Genomic DNA, 18402 nt, shown 5'->3' with positions numbered 1-18402 from the left:
ACCTCAGTGAGTGGCTTTGGGGCTTGAGTACAGTTGTCCAGAGATGGTACGAGGTGTAAGGTCCCTGCCAGGGACTATAAATCGAAACTTCTATATTCCAGGGCTACCAATGATGCTGCCAGAATGTGTCCCTCTCTAGCCCAAATTCTTCCCTCCCTTCGATGAGCTCAGCTGGACCCTCTCCTGGCAATAGCAAAAGGCCACCATGTCTCCACATGGCTTCCCACCCATGATGCTTCCAGAAAAATCCTGGAGTTTAAGTCCCATGGGCTGACCTGAGTCACGTGTCCATCCCTAAGTTTTGGAGGTTCTGATTGGCAGCGCCTGAAGTTGGGGATGGGGTCATGACTCCCCAGAGGAAAACTGGATCCCAGTCAAGGAATGAGGGGATTCAGATGGCAGACAAGATAATCCAAACACACACACAGGAAGCCAGCAATTCAAATGCTTATCATTAACTTTTGGGGGGTTAAAGACCACACGCTGAGCAGAACTTTATCTAGGCCCAGTGAAAAGTGTGCTATTGAAATGGTAATCTCAAGTCCCAGGAAAGGGCAGTGAAGACAAAAATGTGACTAAGATGATAAAAAGACCAAGAAAGTTTATCATCACACAGAATGGTAAGAGAGGAAGGAAGCAGGATGCCAGGGTGGCTCAGTCAGTTAAGCATCTGACTTCGACTCAAGTCATGATCCTGGTGTCTTGGGATAGAGGTCCGCATCAGGCTCCCTGCTCAGTTGGGAGCCTGCTTCTCCCTCTGCCACTCCCCGTGCTTGTGCTCTCTCTCTCTGACAAATAAATAAATAAATTCTTAAAAAATATATAAAAATAAAAGAGGAGGAAAGGACCATGTGGAAAAACCACGTGCATACGACCAAAGAGATCCAGGTAAATCTCAGACCTCCAGGCAGACTTTTCTGCTGTTCATGCTATTTTCTACTCACAAAATTGGTCATGGGTTGCAAAACTGTCATGTCTCTCTTCTGTTCCCAAACTGACTGAGCACTTTTATTAAGTTCTCACAGTTTGACATTGAAATACTCCCCATGGGGAGGCCTGGCCTTGTGCAGTTGGGGTCCTGGACCCCAGAGGACTCCCCGGCCTTAGAGCTAGCCTGTGTGTCCACACACACTTCCTGCCCCATGCCACCCGCTGCTACCTCCCTGCCCACGGCCCCTCCAGCCTCCAAGCTTGGTACTGGCAGACCCTGCCTGGATGCTGTCCCCCTCCCATTTCTCCCCTATAACTATTACAAATTCAACCTTTGCCATCCCAGCCATGAGGATGCCCAGCCCCACTTGCATCTAGGCTGGGGCAGGTGGCTATCCTGGCACACATTTGCCCTTGAAGCACTCGATAGCCTAATTGCTCGTTCCCCAGCTGTGCACTTCTTAGATAGAAGGATCTAGAATGTACTCCTCTTCTTATCCCCAGCGTCTAGCACACCACCTGATGTACAGTAAGCATTCTAGACATAACTGTTAAATGAGTAACCAAATAAAAATGAGTGAGAAAATGAATATTCATTAAGAAGTATTTCTAGAAATTTCCCGAAGAAAGTCACAGAACTCCCCTCAGCCGACTGTTTTGTCTGCAACCCTTCTGGATTCTGTGCGAGAGAATCGTGTGCTCCCTTGCTGCCCTACTTATGCCCCTGTGTGTTTGGAGTAATTAAGGACAACAGCAAGATGGAGGGCTCAGTGTTACAGCATCTCGGGGCTGCAAGGGTGGAGGCTTCCCAGAATGGTAAGCGGGTCACTCAACATTTTTTGACAACAGACAACAGTTGTCAAAAAAGCTAGTGCCTGCTCGAATTCTTGGCAAAGCAACTTTCTCTGAGCTGCCGCAGGAGGGTCAGAGGAAAGAGCAGCATCTGAGCACCCCACACTCCTACACAGGCGATGCGCTTTGGGGGGTCCAGCCCCTGCCATCTGTCCGTCCTCACCTGTCCCCATTCTTCACCTCACTTTTTCACCCCAGCCACACAGGGTGGCATTTCAGTTTCCTAAATGTGCAAAGCTTTTTCTGGCCTCGAAGTCTTCACGTGTGCTGTTCTCTCTGCCTGGCCTGCCCCTCCCTGGCTTCTTTCACTTTGGGTCTGATGTCATCTCTCCTGAGAGGGCCCTGTCTGGCTGTCATCCCTATGGCAGGTGTCTCCTTTCTCAGCCCCTGGCGCTTGCCTTGAGAGCATGTGCCACCAGCAGGCTGGCCCCTCTCCAGTCTCAAATCACCGCTGGGCTCTCGGCACCAAGACAGTGGAGCTGATTCTGGCTCTCTCAGCCTCTGATTCTCAGGGCCTGGCACACAGTAGGTGTCTATTTTGAGAAGCCCCTAGCATGAATCTTTGGTCGTGGCATTTGGGGTGGAATAAGTTTAACCTATTGCTCATCGAAATAAAAGTTGTGCATGTTCCAAACCTACCACACACCCTTCCTCTAACCCACATGCATATTTTACTTTCCAACCCACAAGAGACCTTCTAGGACAGCATTTTCCCTTCATGCCCTTTTTAAGGAGCCCATGCTCAGGGAGAAATCTGGCAAGTCTGAAGCCTGAAGTTCACGTTCTCGGACCATCTCATCCACCCTTCCCGCCTCAGAGCAACGTGGTCGCCCCCTTGGTAACTACTTATCAAGAAGTCTTGAAAAAAGGTATTTCTGTGTATAGCTGATGCAAAACTAGGATCGTTCTCTTGGGTTTTAAGTGATTCAAAGCACAAGTTGCAAGTGTGTGTGTGTGTGTGTGTGTGTGTTAGTAATAATGACGGTAGCATATGTTCGTAGATGGTCTATCTGCACACATTATCTCACTCAGTCTTTGTTAGCAAGCACTGCCCCCATTCTCAATGTCTTTGAGCATGTGTCTACAGATATGGGGTGTGTACACACATTCACACATGACCGTGGACTCTTGGGAGAGGGTATGAAATTGGGAATCGATGCCCACTTGTTACACTAAACCCATCTCTGATCGTTTGTATCCTTTGAAACAAACGTGCGTTGGTTCCACACCTAAAACACCAAGTTATTGATTTTGCTGTATGTGTTCCCACTAGAAATGCTTACTGAGTAACTGAACATTAGGAATATCATACCTTTTTTTCCCCTTTTGTCTTTGGAAGGGCAAGTAAGAAAAACTGGTGGAACGAGAAAGCATATACTCAACTGGAAGCAGTATCTTGAGATCTCCTTGACTTCCAGAGCCAGGAAAGGTGAAAGGGTCCACACACGAACCTCTGCCTAATCGTGTCACGTTGTCACCCAGCTCCTACCAGGCTCAAGTGCAATTCAAGCCGTGGTGGTAAAAGAATACACAGTATGCTCGCGTTTCTTCCGCCACTGTCTTTAGACATTCTGACCTCTGGGAATGCCTCTCCTAGGATGTAAAGATGCTGATGGCATCGTGAAAGCCAAGTCCCCTTGGTACAACTATGGTCACCATCAGGCAGGCTCTCTGCGTGCCCCCAGGCAAAATGAGTGAGCGTTTTATTTTTTTCACGTGGTATCCTGCATGTCCACAGTACTTTGTTCCTTGTGATTTTATTGTCTCTTCCTTACCGTCAATGAGCTCAGCTTCTCCCAGACGAGACTCTGGCTTTCTTATTTGATTTATCCTTATGTGTTGCTTTTCCTCCCTGTATCAGCGTGGCTGTTGGACCATTTGTGGGGCCTCTGGGCATTGTCTTTTCATACCTTTTGTTTATTTCTTAATTTTCTACTAGTTTGTCTTTTCTTATGCATCACAGACATTTTTTACACAGCAAGGATGTCATTCAGAATAGCAGCTGAAATTTATTGAATGCTGATCTGTACCAGGCATTGAATGCTAAACTGTGCTAATCTGCTAAACACTCCACAGGCGGCATTGAATTTTCATACTCGTATAGGAAACTGAGTCACAGAGAGGTAAAATAACTCACCAGAGATCAGAACCCAGTAGGCTCGCTCCTGGGTCAGTGCTCCCTGCACGTCCCTATACCACTGAGAACTCCCTGGGCCCCCTGGATGCCCTCTTCCTCTCTGAGGCTCCTTCCAAAGCCTGCGGCATACATTTTAAGGCTAACTGTATCCGTTTTCAGGAATTCAGTTGCTCACACCCAAATCAGAGCCCCCGATCTCCAACCTTCTTGAACCACATCTCTGTCCTCCAGTGAATCCTTCTGCAACACAGACAGCAGATCAAGAAAAACAGATTCCTTAGGTTATGGGAGATCTCCAAGACAGAGGGAGCAGCAAAGACTTGGGATCCAGAAATTCCAGGGATTGAATTTAGGTTCATGTGCCCCATGAGATCATGATAAACATAAGGTCTAAAGTCACCTATCAAATGAGAGTAAGAATATCTGCCTTGCTAGGTAATGGTGAGAAACGCCTCCTGAGATATCTAGGTCTGGACCTGGTTGAGGATATGAGAGCTTTTGTCCCAGGGAAGACCTGTGCTTCCTCCTTTCTGCATTGTAGGGGGCCTTCAGTCCTGCAGGGGACTCCAGTCTTGCAGGAAGACAGCTGGCAGTCCCCCAGGTAGTTAGATTCTAACCTCCAGAGTGACCTCAGGTCAAATTCTGGTTGTACTACTTTCTCACTGTCAAATCAACCCTCGGAGCTTCAGTCCACTCACGCGTGAGACAGACTAAAAAGAGTAGCCAAGTACGGGATTTTGGGGGGATTGTGTCATTCCATGGAAAGTGCTTGCCACACAGTAGGTGGTGGTTCAGTTTACTGAGCATTTATTGAACGCTTCTCAGGTGCCAAACATGGGGACATAAGCTAGACCAAGTATAAATGGTTATGATACCATGTATTCCTCCAGCACTCTGCTCAGCCGGAAGTTCTCCTTTGTAATGTTCTATGTGACTGTCTTTCTTCTCGACTTACTTTACAACTTTGTGCTTGCCCCCCACCGTGTGTGAGAAACCGGATTCTCAGCATTAGGGACCACCCTCCGAGTCCCGGCTCACGCCCGCGGAGCCGTACCTCACCCAGGGGTCCGCGCGTGGGGCTCTCCGAGAACGAGTGGGAGGATGGGGGTGCAAGGAGCACTGGAGCGCGACCAAAAGGTAACGATGGAGCTGCCTTATCTAGATCTGCTCGGTTCCAGGGCCCACGACCCCGGGGGGGGGGCGCCCCCCAGCCGTAGACCCCATTCCCCGGCTGGCGCCCGGAGGAGGAAGACTAGGAGGCACCGAAGCGGGGTCCCAGCTGGGGCTCCGGGAGACGCGGCGCCAACCCCTGCCAGCGAGCTCGTTCCCGGGCCGGCTCCCCGCGGCCCCGCCTCCGCCTCGCCCCGGCGCCCTCGCCCGCCCCGGCAAACCACACCCCGCCCCGGCCTCCGGGTGGCCCCGGCCCGACTCCGCCCCCTTCGCGCTCGCCCCCGCCCCCGGCCTCCGGGCATCAAGGGCTCGGCCCGCCCCCTAATTATCCACATTTTCCCCCTCCCGGCCTTTCGGCGGCCTCAGCTAAGCCCCGTCCCTCCTTAGCACTGCCCCTAATTATTCCCACCCCGCCCCAGACTAGCCGCCTCCTTGGCTAAACTCCACCCCCTTCGGCTTCGGCCTTCCCCCCCCCCCCAAACCCCCCAGACCCCCCCCAACTCATCCACACCCCGCCCCTGCCTCTGGGCCGCCCCAGATCGGCCACGCCCCCTCCGCGTTTGCCCCGCCTCCGCCCAATCCGCCTCGGGAGGCCTGAGCTTGTGTCCCCCTCCTAGTCTCCCTTTCTCCCCGTCCCCTGTCTCGCTAGGGGCCTCGGCTCAGGCTCCGCCCTGCCCCCAGGCTCCACCCCCCGCGGAGACCACCCCTGCCCTCCCACCTGCCCCCCCCGCCCCCCGCTCTCGCCCGCCCCGCCTCGCGCGCCGCGCCCCCGCCCCCGCAGCCCCGCCCCGGCGCGGGGACCACCCTCCGCCCGCTGAGGCGCGGGCCGAGCGCTCGGGGCACTCTCGGCGGTCCCGGCCGCTCGCCGCCGCCGCGCGGATATTCGCGCGGAGATTCCCGCGGAGCCGCGCGCGCCCCCGGCCGGGCTGAGCTCCCAGACGGTGAGGAGAGCCGCAGGAGCCGGCGGGGACGCAATGCGAGCCAGGTAGGCAGGCGGCGGTCCGGCGGTCCCCTGCGGGCAGCTCCCGCCCAGTGCCCGGCCTCGCTCCCACAGAGCCTGCCGGGGCTCGGCGGGCTCTCACCCCTCGTGGGCGCCGATCGTTCCCCGCCGCCTGAGTTCGGGGTCCGGGTGCTCCGGCACGGCTGGCGCCGGGCGGCTTCGGGAAGCCTCTCTTCCCTTGCTGCCGCCCGGGAGCCTGGGTTACCCGGGCGCAGACGGGCGGGCCGGGGTTCCCGGCGCCGAGCCGCTGTCGGAGCCCCCGCGTGCGCCCGCGGAGCCCCCTCCCCCGGCCCTGGCGCCTCCTGGGCAGGCCCTGCGGGGTGGCCCGGCGCGGCGACCGCACGCGTCCCCGGGGCGCCCTCTCGCGCGGTTCTGGGGAGGAGAGGGGGGCGTGCGGTCCCGGGTTAAACTTGTTAGTGACAATGCATATTTCAACTTCGGAGATGCCTGGTTCTAGGATGGAAATACAAATCCCGGGTTGTGGCTGAGCCGTCCGGGGAGCGAGCAGTCGCGAGCTGACAGCGCGGGCTGCCGGCGGGTGAGGACGGTTGGAGGAGAGGCACGTTGTTCTCTAAGTGATGTTTCCCGGGAAGCCTGCTCCGCGCTGCGGATTGGTGGTGCCCGAGAGTGCGGGCGGCTCCTGGCCCGCGGCCGCTCCTGCAGCCGGGGACCAGGCCGACGCTGGCCCTTCCCCGGGGTGCTGGGCTGCGCGAGAGCCGCGGGCCCTCTGCGTGCTGAGCGGCTTGCGGATCCTCCCCAGCAGTGAGGTTTCGAGAGGGGACGCCGGGCTGGATTTTATTCGTGCTCATTCTTGGCGAGTTAGTGCAGGAGATTTGTAGTGTGTCCTTTATCAGTAATAAGTTCGTATAACTTTTGTTTTGATCACAGAAGCAAAGCAGTATATGCTTTAGGGAGAAAACGTGGTAACAAAAAGAAATATAAACAGTAAGACAGAAGACATCCGTGACCCCACTGTTCCTACCCGCCTTTAATATTTACATTCTTGGGGTCACAGGCTTGCGGATTTAATGAGTAAGTTGCAATTGGGGCTTCTCTTGCCTAAATCAAAATAATCCCTTTACACAGCTCTCGTCTCTGCAACCTTTCAAGGGTAGTGGTCTCTGAACACCTAAGTTTATCTTTAGTGGCCTGCCTCCCTTCTGAGCTGGCTCCCCTTCTGTGGGCCAGAGGTGGAGAGAGAAGGGAGCATCAGCCTGGAACGTTGGGTGAGACTGCATTGGCCTGGTTGTTCTCCGCCTTCCCCTGTGGTTTGGGTTCCTTGCCTTGTAAAAATGAAGGTAATGATTCTCAATCTGCTTCTCAGGCCACCATAAAAATTAATGGGTGGTTTGTGAAGCGTTTTGACATCCATGGATGGACAGCGACTGTACTTTAAGGGGCTAGGGAGCATTTTGCTGTTCACGTTGCTGTCATCATCCAGTGAAACAGCGTACCTTCCACCTGGCCCTCCTGACCAGGAAACAGACTCCAGGAATGTCCGGTGAAGCCTGGAGAACGTTCCTGGTTCTGGGCTCTTTGCATTCTGTCCAATGAGGGTGGCGGGCGGGGTGGGGGGGGGTGCTTAGAAGGAGATGCACTCCCCAGTCCGCCTCCTCCCTCCTTGCTTTGTGCATATGGGTGGACTTGGAGAGGGTAAGGGGCAGGTCCCCCGTTGCCCAGGCCCGATGCTTGTCCATCTGTGGAATGCCAAGGCCATGCTGATCTGGGAGGGAACAGTTAGTTCTGGGAGGACTCGGAAAGTGAACAAACCTGGCTTCCTAGGGATTTGTCTTATGGCTCCCTTGTTTACTAAATGAACAATGAGCCGCTCAGATCTGTGGTGCCTGAGAAGCTTCTGTGAGCTTTAATTTTTTCCTGTTGTTCCAGGACTCAGGCACCACACTCCGTGGTCCTTTCCCACAATGGATAGCGACTCACACCATTTGTTAATTTCAGGTATGCAAAGCCCCAGTGGGGAGAGGCACACACAGGTTGCCTTTTGTTCCCAGGGCGGTGAAACCGAGCCTTGCTGGAAGAGCCTCTGTAGCTGGTCTGCGGGGCTTCATTCTGTCATTTGATAGTTTTCATTTTTCTATTGTTTGATCCCACCGGCACTTTGATCTGCCCGAGGTCTGGTGGCTGATCCCAGTCCAGACACAGGGGGATTTCCAGAAGGACCCAGAAAGGGGGCTGGACAAGTTGCTGCTAAGTGTCCTTAACTGGGCTGTCTGCCAATTAGTATTATGTTCTTAATTTTCTCGGTGGAGGGAGGAAGAGGGAGTCTTCCTGGATTTTCTCCTTTGCTGTTGTTTGGTAACTTGATTTCTGGTTACCCAGCAGCCTGGAAGTGCTTTCCTGTGGCTGCTGGAACAGACTTTTTCTTATTCTAATGGTTTCTCATCTGTTGATAAGGTATGCTAATGCGAATGGGGTTTATGCCCTTGGGTCTTGAGGCCCCTCCCGCATTTAAATCTTCCGATCCCAGCCGGTTGCTTGTGGGAGGAGGCCACTTGGCTTCCCTCCGATTCTTAGTGGAGCTCTTGGCCCGAGCAAGGTTAAGAGCCACGGAGTTTGACCCTTGCTGTCCTCCCTGACTCTGGGCAGACCTCTCTGGCTCCCTGTTTCGGGTATCAGCCTTGTTTTGACTGATTAGCAGCTGCTGTTTTAGCAAGTGGGCCCTGGGCCAGCCACGTGGGTTTTCCTTAGCTTTGTTATTTTCAAATCCCGCACCTGTACTGGATGGCGGTGTGATTTCTCTTCTGAGAATTCCAGCCAGGCCCCTGGGATATTTCTGAAGGCCCTGGAGCTGGGCACTCGGACTTCTTTGTCCTGAGGTCACTGCTTGACAAGCCGGAACCGGCAAGGGTCACCGAACAGCTATGGAGACTTCACTCAGAGTGCTCTGGCCGGCTTTGCTCCTGGCCAGGAGGGGAGCCTGGTGCCGTCCTGTGTGGGGGCCTGAGCTGGGCTGCCCACCTTCTCAGGGATTGGCACAATAGAAGCTCCACATTCCACCATCACCCTCTGGAGGAGTGACAGAAGAATAATTCACCGAGTCCCCAAACACCCAGGGAACAATCCTGCTACTTACTGAGGATCTCTCAGGAAGCCTGAGCCTGCTTTTCAGTGGGCCCCCGGGGGCATCCGCGAGTTACATAACAGCACCTGATGCCATCTGGCCCAGTGTCTTAAGGGAAAGGATGTCAATACTCAGCCTTTTGAAGGCCAGGGCTCTCGGAAGGTATTTTAGAAATCAAGGGATGAGTGGTGTGTTTCGAGAGGGGAAGGGTGGATCCCACAGAGTGCATCAGTTCCCGCCCACCACCCCAAGGTGGACTAGCGCCTGCTCAGTAAGCCAGTAGGATCTCAGGAAGGAGTTCACCTAATTTGAGATTTGGGATATTTTAGGGCTAGAAAGAGGTATCATTTGCTGAGGGCTTACGAAGCACTGGGCCTGGCCAGCACACGTTAAGATCCTCACCAAAATCATGAAAGGTTTCCTCCTACAGAGAAGCTGTGAGGATTTACGCAGTCCCCGCACAAGGGTCCCAGAGTGCTGGAGCCGGGAATCGAACCTGTGTCTGCCCAAGATCAGCGCTCTTATTCACATCTCCCAAGGTGCTGACATCAAAAGCGCTCGTGCACAAAGACAGGTGCGTGAAGCCTCCTTACACAGTTACAGAACTTGCACTCTGAAGGTGATGAAATTCTTTTTTTTTTTAAAGCTTTTATTTATTAATTTGACAGAGAGAAATCACAAGTAGACGGAGAGGCAGCCAGAGAGAGAGAGAGAGATAGGGAAGCAGGCTCCCTGCTGAGCAGAGAGCCTGATGCGGGACTCGATTCCAGGACCCTGAGATCATGACCTGAGCCGAAGGCAGCGGCTTAACCCACTGAGCCACCCAGGCGCCCCAAGGTGATGAAATTCTTAAAGCTTGCAAAATGTTTGCAGCCTGAGCGGAAGGCAGCCAGTTCCACCTTTATTCCCGGGGATCTGCGCCCTCTCCCTGTCTTCTGCAGGGTCCAGGTTGGTTCTATTGGAAGACTGAGGTGTTGCCGTTGAGGGTAACAGGGACGGGAGCCCCCGTGAAGTCTGTCCTTGTGCCCTGAAGCGAGGGTGTAACGGGCAGACTGAGGTCAGGAGAATAAGATAAAGATTACGGGCAGTCTCTCTAGTAGGTGTAAGATAAGGATTGGGCAGTCTCTCTAGTAGGTGTAAGATAAGGATTCCACCTTTCCCTTCGCAATGAAATAAATGACACACTCAGGAGATTATTCTTATCTGCTCATTAAAAGCTCAGTCTCTGGAGAAACTCTCGGCTGGTTCCTGTTAGCCCAATGCTTCTGAACAAATTGAAAAGAATACTTCCTGTGGAAGGACTTTTGTGGTTCCAGATTCCTGTGATTCATCTTCTCCTCTCTCCTTCCCCTTCCCCCAGTCTGTGGGACTCAGGGAAACCCTGCCCCATTTTTAGGAACCGGGAAGCTTGCTCTAGTCTCTCGGGTCCTGAAGGGAATACAGGTGTCCTTCCCTGGCTTCCCAGTGTCGGAGGCCCTTGTGCATGTGGTCTGTTGATAAACCAGCTCGGAGGAGGGGAACAAAGAGCCGTGACTGTTGCACCTGCTGGCTTCAGTGGTGTGGTCTAAACAGCACCACTGTGGCCCCTGGGCAGCTACCGGGTTGAACCACCCATGTGAGCCAGTGAGAGCCAGCTGCAGCTCGCCCTTCATTGCCCTGAGCCCACCAGCCAGCCCTCCTTAACAAACAAAGGGGGCCACATGGTTGCCTGGCTTCTGCAGGGACCGAGTCTGCCCAGCAGCTGGGCAGGGAGAAGATTCGGATGTCATTGGGTGGCGAGTTTTGGCCAGCTTCAAAGCATACTGTATGTTGAAATCACCTGGGAGGTGGCTTTTGTTTTGTTTTTGTTTTTGTTTTTTTTTAAATCCATCTTTGCGCGCCTGATCATCCCCAGGGGAAAGCAGATCTCTGAGGGCGGGGCCTAGACCTGGACAGTTCCCCAAACCTCCCATCAGAATCCCCATTCTCCTGTGTATCCAGGTTGCTCTACGCCGAGGTACGGTGTCTGTTGAAAGGAAAGCAGAGGTGTGGTTTGGGACACAGGGCAGACTCTGTGTCGGAGGTCAGGAGGGAGTTGCCACTTTCCCCTTGTGGAGCCAGGGAAGGTTTTCAGGGCCAGGTGAGGCAGGCAGAGGCCCAGATCTTTCCAGTTGCCAACTGGAGATGTTACTCCATTGACCCTTTCTCTGCATGGCTTGTGATCCACATACTTGTTCCTCCTTGGTCGCTCTAGCTGGTCTAGAACAGAAAGGGTCTTCATGGAAAAGGGGGGTCAGCATGAACCCAGGAGCTCTGTCCTTGGAGAGACCGCTACTTGGTTGTTTTGATGAGCTGATCTCTGATGTTAAAGCAGAGAACCAGAGTCTAGAGGAGCTTCCTGGGACCACCCAAGTGAAGACAGGAGAAGCTCCCTGGTTAAGGGTTTTGTCAGTCTGCACTTGGTTGCATACATAATTCGGATTATTTTTTCTCTGCCACAATTAGCAGTAAAATTGTTATAAAATGTGAGAGCTCCTTGGGAGGCAGCAATCCACGTGGGAAGGGGGGAGTGTCCTTAAACGTCTGAGCCAGTTCTGTTAGCAGGTCTGACACTAACTAGCAAGAGGGAAGCCAGGCCCCTGGGGTGCAGAATTGAAGGAGGGGTCCTTGGGGTTGTTCACCTGCGGGGTCTCCCTCACTGACCGAGAACCCTTTGAAAGGGCCAGCTCAGGCCTCATTTCCTTGGGGTTGAGCACACGTGTGTGGAAGAGCTCCCTGGAGACTTGAACATGAGGCTGGGGGTCTGGAAGCATGCTTCCAGCTCACCTCAAGAAGATGGGGCATGAAGGCCAAAGAGAGGGAGCAGAGAAGCAGCTGGAGGAGGGAGAACAGGCAGGGGGTGTGTCCCTGCAGCCAGGCTGCATATGGTGGGGGTGTAGAGGAAGGGCGTTGGGAGCCCAGCGCAAACAGGACAGTTGTGGGGTTGATCAGAGAAGCAGCAACGAGGGGACAGGGAGCCACTGGGTTTGGCTTGTTAGAACTGTGCAGTTATGGTAGTTGGAAGATACTAGGAAAAACAGAGAACATGGGAAAATGTTCACATAAAAGAATTAGGACTGTCATTTGATGGTGTTGAGACAGGAAGAACCCAGGGTTGGGTTGCACAGAGGGCCTGGGATGCCGGGGGGCCAGCCTACAGCAGTGCAGGGCAGTGAGTGACCTCACGCCCTGCGAGGGAAGGAGATGGACGTGGGTGGTGGTCTTCAGGAAGAAGAGGTTCAAAGACTTCCCAGATGCCTTTTCAGGCTGTTATGGTGAGGAGAGTCCTTGGCGCTTAAGACCTAATTCAGGCTCCTTCAAGAAACCTTTCCTTGACTCCCAAGGTCGGGAGCTGACTGCTGCTTCCCGCAGGAACATTGTCCTTCTAGGCTGGGCACCACTGGTCACCAGTGACATTTTACTGACGGCCACATCCGCGGTGCCAGACAGCACGTCCCACGAATGTGGGACTTGACAGGTGGAGATGGGCTGACCAAGGTGAACACTGCAGGGGGCGACTTACCGTATAACCATTGGGAAGCTCCATTAATACTCTCTTCTTAGACGTCTTAGCAGTTCCAAGTGCACAATATGTGACAGAAGTAATTTCTGGCTTTTAAGAATTCTGGCCTGTGAATAGTAATCAGCTTACTCATAAATTCTGTCAAGTGGTACCCCCTCACTCTGACATTTAACGTTTCATTCAGAGAGCCTCACCCCGCCTCTGTTTACCCATTTTACTCCACTGCCCGCTTTGAAGGATTTGGATTTTTAATAGGTTTTAGATACAAAGAAGTAAGTGGGATATCCTAAAAAAAAAAACAGTGCAGATGCATTCCAGTATTTTTTTTTTATTACCCTGAGAATTGTTGCTTTGAGAAGGAGAGTCAAATATTTGCATGTGTCCTTTGTGTGAATGGGAAATAAAAGCACTGGGTTGGAATTTCACTGGAAATAATTACTGGAGCCGATATAATCCATATAAATAATTCACGAAAAGTGCTGGGCCCAGGACCGAAGACCAGAATCGCTCAGTCAACGGTGTTGAGGACGGTGGGTGTAGGTAAACCCAGTCATCCATCGGCTCTGGTTTGATTCCCCGATCCTCCCCATGACCCCTATCCCATTACCCCTCTTAGAAGTTGGGATTTTTTTTTTTTCCCCTTTGTGGTCTCAGAAATCAGTGTTGAAGATGTTCACAAGAGGAGAGCCCTGTCCCTCAGGGTCCTGGCTCTGTGCTGGTCGGCAGCTGTTGGATGGATGTCTTCCATTCGTAGTGCTGGACCGGGAAACCCAGGTTTCCCATTTCGCTCACCTTTCAGGCCCTTGTCAGAGGGTGCAGACTCCGGGTGGCGCACATCAGAAATGAGTTCCTGGGGTTTACGTAGTGTACGTACTTGGCTTGTATTTTGTTAGAACCACCTGTGATTTCGGGGCTGTTCATGTGGGGAAGAGCGTGGGGAAGAGAGAGATGCCCAGGGAACCTTCTGTGCTCCGTAACCCTGGCTGCAGCTGATGGGGCCCAGCCAGTCCCGGGGAAGGGTTAGGGGGGCCCAGGTGTGCTTTTCCTCTGGACAGGAGCTTCATGGGTTCCTTCACTTTGTCTTCTGTTTATAAACATTTTAAGAGCTTGAGAAATTCAGTTTCAGGTAATTTGACATTTAGGTGCTAATCTCTCAGAATCATAGTTACTATTTGAGGACATGCGTGCACACACACACTTGAGATACTTCTATCCGCCTCTTCACATAGGGATTTTTCTGTGGTTTTACCCATTTATCAGGCTTTTCCTCGGAGTCAGGCCCTGTGCCGGAGTCTCCTGTAGATGGCTCTTTCTTTTCAATTAATCTGTGAGGGAATAGTCGGATTCGCACAACCAGAAGTCATATGTGCTTCAAGGAAAATCCTTATTAAGAATTAAGTGGCTAGGGATGTCTGAGTGGCTCAGTGGGTTAAGCATCTGCCTTTGGCTCAGGTCATGATCTCAGGGTCCTGGGATCCAGCCCTGCCATTGGGCTTGCTGCTCAGCCAGTAGTTGTGCAGGGGGGGGGGGTGGGGGGTGGTAAGCTTCTCCTTCTCCGCCTGCTGCTCTGCCCACTTGTTCTCTCTCTCTTTCTTAGTCCCACATACCTGTCTGTGTTCCAGTCTTGCACTTCTGTTTCCTTCGAGTTTTGATACTGGATGACTTTTTGGACTTGAGACCCAGCTTTCTCCTCGGTAACATGGTGGCTGTAGATACTTAACTTCTGGGACTGGGAAATGTCAACGTGGAGATGTGGATTTCACCGCCTCATCCCCTCGTGTTGGGCTTTGGGCCCCATACCTATCCTGGGGTGTTCTTTTGTGAGTCCTGTGTGCACCGCGGATTTTTTCTTAAATACTGAGTAAGTAGAGATTTTCTGCGATGTTTCACCATCTGCGTTAAATAGGGGTGCAGGGCTTTGATAGTTTTAGGTGTTTGGTCTGACCTTTGAAATATGTACAGGCACAGTCTATGGCCATACCACCGTGAACGCACCCAATCTCGTCTGAAGTACATCCGGGCACAGACGAGTTGCGTGATGTATCGGTCAATGTCTCAGGAAGGATTTGCTCTCCCAGTCCTTGCCCCGTTGCTCAGGTTTCTGGGAGCAGGAGGAAATGCAAGGGATAGAGTCAGCAGGTTGTGCCCTGGCTGGTAGTGTGCAGGGACCAGCAGCTGGTCAATGGAGGCCCTTGAGTCTGGGTGTTCCAAGGCCTGACCGTGAGCAGGGGATGAGAAGCACGTTGTGTTTGATACAGATACTTTCTGGGTAAGCAGATTGTTTAGGGAATATTTTCTTGTAGTTTTCCTCCTTTTCTTAAAAAAAAAAAAAAGAAAAGCCATTCCACTTGAGTTTTTTCCCTAATTACCCAGGTAATTATGCGTTGATCTTAAAAATCTTAGAAAATGCAAAAGGAGAAAAAAGTTCACATTGCTGGAACTTTGCCACCTCTGAGAACCAGTCTGGTCTGAACTGGATGTTTTTTGTCTGAGTTTCCAGTGTTGTCACATGGAAGTCTAGAAGCTTCCAAACAAAGCAGGATCAAAGAGTGGGGACTTGTTCTGTGCATAGCAATTCTTTTCATACGGATCTTTCAAATGAATGCTACACTTTTTAAAAACTGCTTTTTATCTAAAATTATGGTTGACTTATTTTCACATCAAAACACAAATTCGGCTGGGGCGCCTGGGTGGCTCAGTGGGTTAAGCCTTTGCCTTCGGCTCAGGTCATGATCCCAGGGTCCTGGGATCGAGCCCCCGCATCTGGCTCTCTGCTCAGCAGGGAGCCTGCTTCCTCCTCTCTCTGCTTGCCTCTCTGCCTACTTGTGATCTCTGTCTGTCAAATAAATAAATAAAGTCTTTAAAAAAAAAAAAAAAAAACAACCACAGATTCAGATCCTCAAATGACTGTTGGATGGTTCCAGAAGGCACCCTGTTTAACAAATTCTTATTCATAGACAGTCCAGTCACTTGGACATTATAAAGAGCACTGCAGTGAACATCTCAATACATACGTCCTTCCATACGTGGAAGTTTTTTCTTGGAATCACTTCTTTAACACTGTTGTGCTCAATTCTACAAAGAATTTCTGATTATATTAATAGTTGGATGAATGTGTAGTCACTGCTCAGAAAAGTCTCCAAAGGCAGTGATCTTGGGAAAAGTTTCCGTGACTGTTGTGTTCAACTGGGTGAACTTTAAGACCAGGTTTAGAAATGCTGGTACCCCATTTGTGGGGATTGATTCCCGACTGTCCAAATGCTCGGGCTGCTCATTTTGAGCTTTCAGGACGGGGTTGAGAAAGCACAGCTCAATTTGAAAATGTACACTTTCACGCCAGTTTCTTTTCTTTTTTTAAAGGTTTTATTTATTTGACACAGAGAGAAATAGAACAGGCAGGGGGAGGGACAGAGGGAGAGGGAGAAGCAGGCTCCCCATTGAGCAGGGAGCCCAGCGCAGGACTCGATCCTGGGACCCTGAAGTCATGATCTGCACTGAAGGCAGATGCTTAGCCAACTGAGCCACCCAGGTGTCCTACCTACTCGCCAGTTTCAGAAACATCAACCTATGGGGGAAGGTGTGTGTCTTAGAACATGATATGTTCTTGGAAGGTATATGTCTCAGAACATGGGAGGTATTTCTTTCTGGAGGGCCTCAGGGCCCCCTCGCTCCTCGAAGTGAAGGGCTGATGATTTCCCTGCGGTCAGCTTCAGGAAGGACAGTTACTGTCCATGTCCCCGGGGTCACGGCCTTCCAGGTGTCCGGTGCTGTGTGGGGAGGCGTCTGGGGTCCACTCTGTCAAGGAGGGCTGCTGTAGTTGGATCTGACGCAGGGCAGTGCCCCAGACTTGGTTTACAACTTCCTGGTTCATTAGGAGGAGAAGGTACTTTTATCCCTTCCTGGACAGGGAGGCCATCATTTGATTTCTAACTGCGGTCTGGTGTCACAGGGCTTCTCCATTCTGGCAAGAGAGGAAAACTAAATTATGGGTGGAATGTATTTTGGCCCGCCTCCTGAGCGTGGCTTTGCAGAGGGCCCTGGCTGCCACCTCCGGTCTTGGCACCACTGTGTCCGTGAGTCACCGCTCACCTATGGTGACATGAGGCAGCACTTTGGGGGCTGCCGGGAAGGCCGGAGGACTGCTCATTCACTCTGGTGGTTTGTTCTGGGGGTTGGGGAGCCCCTAGATTGGGTCTGAGAGCTGATCCTTTTATAACTGTCTGGACACTGCCCTGGCCCTTTTGATGATCTGTTGGTGGATCGCATGGAGCCTGCTCTGTTCCAGGCAGGGGATTGGGAAACCACTGGGGAAGGCCTCTGTCCAGGCAAGTGGCTGCCAGTACCCAGGAGGAGAGGTCTGAGTTCCGAGGTGTACTGGGGGATCAGGACATGCTTCCTGCAGGAGCCCCACTGAGTGAGGGATGAAAGAATTGGGCAGGCACCTGCAGAGGGCTTGGGGGGTAGTGGGTAGCTGAGTTAGTGCCAGAAACCCAGCGAGGTGACAACTTTCTGGAAGCACCTGTCGGGGGATACAAGGGTCAGGTGGCTGGATGGAACAGTCCTTCTGGGCTTCATTCAGTTTTGAACCTTAAGGCACTGGAAAAACTTGATTATGTAGGCCTGGCTTGAAAGGGACCAGGGAGGTGCCCCAAGGCCCCAACCCTCATCCTGGACATCTCCCCACATTCTTCATCTGGGGGGCTCCCGGGACTCCACCCTGTGACCCACATGGCTGCCTCTCCCTCCCGACTTACTAGAAAAGTCTCACGAAATCATCTGATTGAATGACACTCTGCACTGTGTTAAGAGTTACCTTTGTTAATAAAATGACACCAGAAACTAAGCTAGCCGTCTGATTAAGAGAGCATTTTCATAGTCCAGAAAGGAAAAGGTATTGAGAAAGAAGGGGAGATTTTCCAGTGAAAGCAACATTGGAGGGACCCTGAGAAGCAGATCAGAGCACCTCTCCCCAGTCAGCTGCCTCTGACCTGTGCCCCCAGGCCATGGCGCGCAGAGCCGCAGTCAGGGCGATCCCTGGCTCTCCTTGTCAGGTTCTGAAACCCACCCGGCTGGGCCATCCTTCCTCTCCCAACAGCCCGCTTCTCAGGCCACAGGGGCCTGAGTCGCTGGGAGGTGGCGGCTTTGCTGGCCATCCAGCGGATTTCTGTGTTTAACCCACGTTGACCTGGCTAATCCCGGTTCTCCTTGGGGGGGGGTACCTTCCATGCCATCTTCTGCCCTGGGAGGACCACCAGCTGTCCTCAGCGTGCTTGGAGTAAAACCGTGACTTTTTCAAGGTGAAAACATATCTAAGAGCTGGAGCATGAGGTCATAAACACTGCCTTTTTGTCATTAGAGGAATTGTCGAGAAATTGGCTGCTTGCTAAATTGGGAGCCTGATGATTTTTCTGGGAAGGAGCCGGGTTATTTTGATAAGCAGAAATGTGGAGAGAACGGCAGTGATCCCCGAGGGGAGTGCGGTGTTGGAGGCCCGGAGTAACAGGTGAATGAGGCGTGCAGGACAAAATGCCGATTTATGGTTTCGCGGAGGACTGTGAATTAGGCACTACGGGAAGAACTTGAGCGAGTGTGACTTTGAATATGTCAGGTTGTTTGTAGCTGCCCTCTGCCTTCAGATTTTACTGCTGGGAACTGCAGATAGGCAGCTCTCTGGAGCCCGCAGACAGGCCTGG

General features: G+C 52.4%; 1 protein-coding gene and 1 long non-coding RNA gene across 2 annotated transcripts in view; both read left to right on the top strand.

Moving 5' to 3' along the window:
- The first annotated feature begins 5690 nt into the window (after positions 1-5690).
- The window catches only part of SH3BP4 (SH3 domain binding protein 4), an 83024-nt gene continuing 70312 nt past the window's right edge, over positions 5691-18402 (top strand). Inside the window, exon 1 of the mRNA XM_082689787.1 lies at positions 5691-6074. The gene's annotated coding sequence lies outside the window, so the exon portion shown is untranslated. The remainder of the gene's footprint in view (positions 6075-18402) is intronic.
- Positions 9443-10370, top strand: LOC309843858. The gene is made up of 3 exons (XR_014300379.1): positions 9443-9787; positions 10006-10268; positions 10303-10370. It is a non-coding gene; the product is annotated as an uncharacterized lncRNA (long non-coding RNA).

This window comes from Mustela nivalis (assembly GCF_964662115.1).
Source record: "Mustela nivalis genome assembly, chromosome: 11".
Classification (NCBI taxonomy): Eukaryota; Metazoa; Chordata; class Mammalia; order Carnivora; family Mustelidae; genus Mustela; species Mustela nivalis.
This window is presented reverse-complemented; position numbering and strand designations above follow the sequence as displayed.